This window comes from Gekko japonicus, unplaced genomic scaffold, assembly GCF_001447785.1.
Source record: "Gekko japonicus isolate JY-2015 unplaced genomic scaffold, Gekko_japonicus_V1.1 scaffold6196, whole genome shotgun sequence".
Lineage (NCBI taxonomy): Eukaryota > Metazoa > Chordata > Lepidosauria > Squamata > Gekkonidae > Gekko > Gekko japonicus.
Genome location: NW_015173884.1, coordinates 10,355 through 16,286, shown reverse-complemented (window position 1 = coordinate 16,286; position 5,932 = coordinate 10,355). Strand labels below are relative to the sequence as shown.

At 46.9% G+C, this 5,932-nt stretch overlaps 1 long non-coding RNA gene across 1 annotated transcript in view; it reads left to right on the top strand.

Annotated features, from left to right (window-relative positions):
• LOC107120858 overlaps positions 1–4,763 on the top strand; it is a 9,531-nt gene extending 4,768 nt beyond the window's left edge. Inside the window, exons 3-5 of the long non-coding RNA XR_001482839.1 lie at positions 984–1,028; positions 2,079–2,126; positions 4,688–4,763. This is a non-coding gene — a long non-coding RNA (uncharacterized LOC107120858). The remainder of the gene's footprint in view (positions 1–983; positions 1,029–2,078; positions 2,127–4,687) is intronic.
• The last annotated feature ends 1,169 nt before the right edge of the window (positions 4,764–5,932 follow it).

The following is a 5,932-nucleotide window of genomic DNA, read 5'->3' as shown; positions in this document are numbered from 1 at the left end:
CCCGACTGTAAATACTGGCTGGTCTAGCAAACCAGCCGCTGAAAAACAGAGAACGGCAGGGGGGTAGACAGCAGAGGAGGTGAGTCGCCAGGCAAGGCTTTGAGCCTTTTAAATACTTATTCTTCTTCTTTTTTTGCATTAAGCCAGAAAATCCATGCAAGTCCACTTCACATCCTTAAGGTAGCCCAGCGAGACCGTGGATGGCTGTGAAAGTCAGAAACCAGCCCTTTGAATTGGACCATTCAAAAACTAAGTGGAAGGCTTCTTCAGGAATGGTGGGACATCTTTGCCACATCTGAGTACCCATTGAGAGCTAGGCCACCCACATCGGCAGGAAGAGTCCACTCCTTTCTTATTTACTTAATTAGCTATTCCGGTATTTTTTACCCTGTTTTTCTCCCTGGGTGGAGAGTCCCAAACCAGGTTACAAAAAGATCAAAAGGGCAATTTAAATAAGTACATTACGTTGTCCAGGGCTTTCACGGCCGGAGTTCATTAGTTCTTGTAGACATTCTGGGCTGTAGGGCCGTGGTCTTGGCATTGTAGTACTGGATATTCGCCAGCAGCTGTGACTGGCATCCTCATAGGTATAACACAGAAAGATGGACGCAGAGAGTACAGCCTGGAAAATCTACAACTAATAAATAAATACAATTTAAATAAACAAACAGAAACAGAGACTAGAACAATAAGGGTGATAGACCTTGAAGCATCTCTAATGCTCATACCTCTGTGTCAAATGGATTGATAGGAATATAATAACCTCCCAGACAGTGTTCCCTCTAAGCTGTTCATGTGAGCGGCCGCTCATTGACACAGGAAGCCCCGCTCAGAAGCTATCTGGAGCCACGCAGGGTCTGGCACGTTGCCCATTTTAAGATGACAGCAGTTACATCCTGCTCAGGATGTGAACTGCTCCACTCAGTAGGGGGAAGAAAGTGGAGGAAAAATTGCTGATCTCTTGTATTGTTTTATGATTGTAGGGTTTGCCAGGAAATCCAGGTGAAAGAGGGCCTCCTGGAAAACCGGTATGCCATCTCTCTCTCTCTCTCTCTCTCTCTCTCTCCCACCCCCCCTTTCCTCTCAGCACCTTTTGGTGTACTAGTTAAGTGTGCGGACTCTAATCTGGGAGAACCAGGTTTGATTCCCCACTTCTCCAGATGCAACTGCTGGTGTGACCTTGGGTCAGTCAAAGGTTATCTCAGAGCTGTTCTGGAAAGGGCAGTTCTCTCAGAGCTCCCTCAGCCCCACCTACCTCACAGGGTGTCTGTTGTGGGGAGGGGAAGGGAAAAGAGTTTGTAAGCCGCTCTGAGACTCCGAGTGAAGGGTGGGGTATAAATCCAATCTCCTCTTCTTCTTTTTCGTTTGATGTCCAAGAGAAACCTATGTTTGGGTGCAAGATGTTCTTCTTCCCTGCAGGCCAATGTCCTAAATTATCAGTAAATTAATCTGTGAGGCCAAATGACGCTTGGACACCAACGTCTGGATTGCCTCTTCTCATGCTACATCAGTGGAATGGGAGCTGTTTCCCTACTGTAGAGATCGCAAACCACATGAAACACATTTATTCCACTCACCTCTGCCTGGTGGTAGTGGTATAGCGGTTAAGTGTGCGGACTCTAATCTGGGAGAACCAGGTTTGATTCCCCTCACCTCCACTTGCACCTGGCTGGATGACCTTGGGCAAGCCGTAGTTTTGGCACAGCTGTTCTTGAAAAGGAGCAGTTAAAAAGAGCAGTTTCGTGGAAGAGCTCTCTCAGCCCCACCTACCTCACAGGGTGTCTGTTGTGGGGAGGGGAAGGGAAAGGAGTTTGTAAGCCGCTCTGAGACTCCTTTGGGTAGTGAAGGCCGGGGTATAAATCCAATCTCCTCCTCCTCCTCCTCCTCCTCTTCTTCTTCTTCTTCTTCTTCTTCTTCTTCTTCTTCTTCTTCTTCTTCTTCTTCTTCTTCTTCTTCGTGTGTGGTGAATCTCTTTAATGAGCTGGGAGAATGTTTTGCCTTTGAGTGTGCAGTCCCAGAAAATGGTCTTCAAAACAGTATAAAACAGAGGTGTTTTGTTTTTGTCTCTTTCCCCCCAGGGTGCTTCTCCATTGCTTTCTCCTGGTGACATCAGCCTCTTAGTTAAGGTAAGGATCCTTTGAGGTGCCTGAAATGCAATCGACAGTGACGATCCCACTAAGCCATATAGATACTTGTACCACTTGCAATGTGCATGAAACCGAATGACAATAAACTGAAATAAATGGGATGACAAAAATAATTTTAAAAAAACAAAAAAATACATTGCTACAGACCACCGGGCGGGCTCATGCAAAGCCCCAGGGTGTGAGACATGGGCTAAAAAAACAAGGGACTAGAGCCCTTCAGCTCATCCTTCTGACCATGTCTGCAACCAAGAATCATAGAGCCACAGAATCACAGAGTCGGAAGGGGCCCTACAGGCCATCTCGTCCAACCCCCTCTAAGGCTCAATGCAGGATCAGCCTAGAGCATCCCTGATGAGGGTTTGTCCAGCCGCTGCTCGAAGACTGCCAGGGAGGGGGAGCTCACCACCTCCCCAGGCAGCTGATTCCACTGTTGAACAACTCCTACTGTCAAAAGGTTTTTCCTAATATCCAGCCGGTACCTTCCTGCCCTTAATTTAAACCCATGACTGTGAGTCCTCTCCTCTGCTGCCAAGAGGAACCGCTCCCTGCCCTCCTCTAAGTGACAGCCCTTTAAAGACTTCAAGGGAGCCATCCTGTCCCCCCTCAGCCTCCTCTTCTCCAGTCTGGACATTCCCAAATCCCTCAGCCTTTCCCCACAGGACTTGGTCTCCAGGCACCTGATCATCTTCGTCACTCTCCTCTGCAGGGAAACAGAAGCCCAGTCCAGGTTTTACTAGCTAGCAAACGTGTTCCCCAGAATCCCATCTGTTTGCCTTCCTTTGGCTATTAAGAAGAGCCCTGCTAGATCAGGCTATAGATCTAGGTAGTCCAACATCCTGTTTCCAGGAAGTCAACAAATAAGTCATGGAGACAACATCCCTCCCCTCCCCTGTTGTTTCCCCCCTCCCAGGATTTGGTAGCCAGGGATCCCTGCTTGCCATAAGACTAACTGGGTTGCTGTGGATGAGTCAAGATGGAATGCTTTCACTTTTAGGAACTGCAGCAAATAATTCCCCGAGCCCTACAAGTATCTCAAGGTCTTTTAACCCAGTATTAACACTAATTTAACTGTGCAGTGTAAATTAGAAATAAGTAATTGTATATACAGCCATAACTAGGAATTCAGAAATGAAAACCATGGCAGTTATTTTTGTTAGCGACTTATCCCTGTGAGTAGCTTGTTTTTAGACTGGTGCAAGGTTCTGCTTTTTTGGTTTTGTTTGGGGTTAGGAGTGCGGGCTCTAATCTGAAAGAACTGGGTTTCATTCCCCACTCCTCCACATGCAGCTGCTGGTGTGACCTTGGGTCTGTTACATGTTATTTCAGAGCTCTTCTCTTGTGAGCAGTTTTCAAAAGAGCTCTCTCAGCCGCACCTACCTCACAGGGTGTCTGTTGAGGGGAAGGGAAAGGAGATTGTAAGCCGCTCTGAGACTCCTTTTGGTAGTGAAGGGTGGGGTATAAATCCAATCTCTCCTTCTCTTCTCTCTACTTTAATTAACCAGTATATGATCCTTGAGTGGATGAGTAAATCTGTGCAGCAAGGCCAGCTCCAGACAATTACAGTTTTGTAAATCTGGGGAGATCCTATAGGTTTGCCGGGGGGGGGGGATTAGATTTTGTTTTCAAAAAGTAATTTGGGACTAAGTTTCTACCAAAATTAATAGCAATGGCTGGATAGATAGCACACATGTCAACTACACTGGGTGACATTTCAGGTTGCCACGGAAACACTGGCAATGGGCAACAGCAACCTTGGTGGGGGAGCTGGAGCTGGCGGAAGAGATAAACTACAATGTGGGGAAGGGGAGATTCAGCAATGTTGGGAAGAGGATGGGAGCTTTGACTCTTGAAAGCTTCTACCCTGGAAATCTTGCTCATCTTTAAGATGCTACTGGATCCGAATCTAGCCCTCCTTTACCAAAAGTCCTCAAGAATCTCATGAACACATGAAACTGCTTTATACTGAACCGGACCCTTGGTCCATCAAAGTCAAACAAATACAAATACAATACCTTTAGGTTGGCTATGGAAGGACGGTAGTTCAGCAGTTCGAGACCCGAGTGTGCCGTATGACGGAGTGAACTCCCGTCTCTGGCCCCAGCTCCTGCCAACCTAGCCGTTCGAAAGCAAGAAATTGCAAGTAGATAAATAGGTACCAGTTCAGTGGGAAGGTAACAGCATTACGTGCGCCTCGGCGTCTAGTCATGCCAGCCAGATGGCCACGGAAATGTCTTTGGACAGCGCCGGCTCTTCGGATTTGAAACGGAGATGAGAACCACAACCCTAGAGTCGGATTCGACTGGCTTTCGAGCAAGGGAACCTTTTCCCTTACCTTTTTAAGAGCAACTCTGAAAGGGTTTTTAAAAAACACAATAAAAGGTAAAAGAAGGAGGGCAAGGGGGAGAGCAGCTAAACGCCGGCACCGGAACCTGGATGTCTCTCCTGCATTTTGCCAAATGTGTAGGTAACCCCGTCTGATTCAGCCAAAACTCCCAGCAACATCCTTGAATTTCTTCTCTTTCTTCCCTTTCCTCCTTTAGGATGTATGCAGTGACTGCCCCCCCGGACCACCTGGGCTCCCTGGAATGCCAGGATTCAAGGGTGATAAAGGCACCCCAGGCCCACCTGGCGGAGAAGGACCGGTTGGAAAGATGGTAAGATCAAACCCACCCCTTCCCTTCCTGCTTTCTTCATCCAGATTGAAAGATCGGTGACTGAATTCCAGACACAGCTTCATTTATTTGCACTGATGTAGAAGGCAAATCTTTCCCTCTCCCCTCCAATTTCTACAAAAGACATGCTTGGCGTATAGGTTTGCCACTACCTACATATGGAATTACAGATGAGTCTACTGTTGGTTTTCAACATGTTCTTTTTTTTGTAAAATACGCTGAATTGTTATGAGCAATCTGTTGGATAAGTGCCTATACATTCTATTGGGATAAGTGCCTATACATTCTATTGCAAGACTAGGTCTAATGGGTGGAAATTACAAGAGAGTCATTACCGGCTAAATATCAGGAGAAACTCCCTAACTGTAAGCAGTGTTCCCTCTAAGCTGAGTTAGTGTGAGCTAGCTCACAGTTTTTTAGCCTCTGGCTCACACATTTTTTGTCTCCGCTCAGGAAGGGATGGCTCCAGAGCAAACTAATTGATGCAGTAGCCAAATCGCTCGCTCACAACTTTAATGCCAGTAGCTCACACAGTAGAATTTGTGCTCACAAGACTCCACAGCTTAGAGGGAACATTGACTGTAAGAGTGGTTGAGCAGTGGAACAGTCTGCCTCGGGAGGTGGTGGATGCTCCTTTGCTGGACGTTTTCAAGCGGAGGCTGGACGACCATCTTTTGGGTATGTTGTAGGTATGTAGGGCTCTCTTTCGGCTCTGCTCCTGCAGAATGCAGGGGGTTGGACTGGATGACCTGCAAGGTCCCTTCCAACTCTAACATTCTATGAATTCTATGATTCTATATGACCACTAACCCTTCTTTGTTTTTCAGTGAATGCAATATACAGTTTTGGGCACATATGGTTGTGAATTGTGGATGGTCTTCCCTGGGTGGGTGTTATTTGTGGTGTATAGGCATGGCCTAAACGGCTTGGCTCATCCTTCTTTGAGTCAATAGAAATGACCTCCCAAACACATGAAGTTGCCTTATGCTGAATCAGACCCTTGGTCCATCAAGGCCAGTATTGTCTACTCAGACTGGCAGCTGCTTTCCTGGGTTTCAGGCAAGTATATATATATATATATATCCTGGGGGATGCAGGAGTACTGAGTCATGT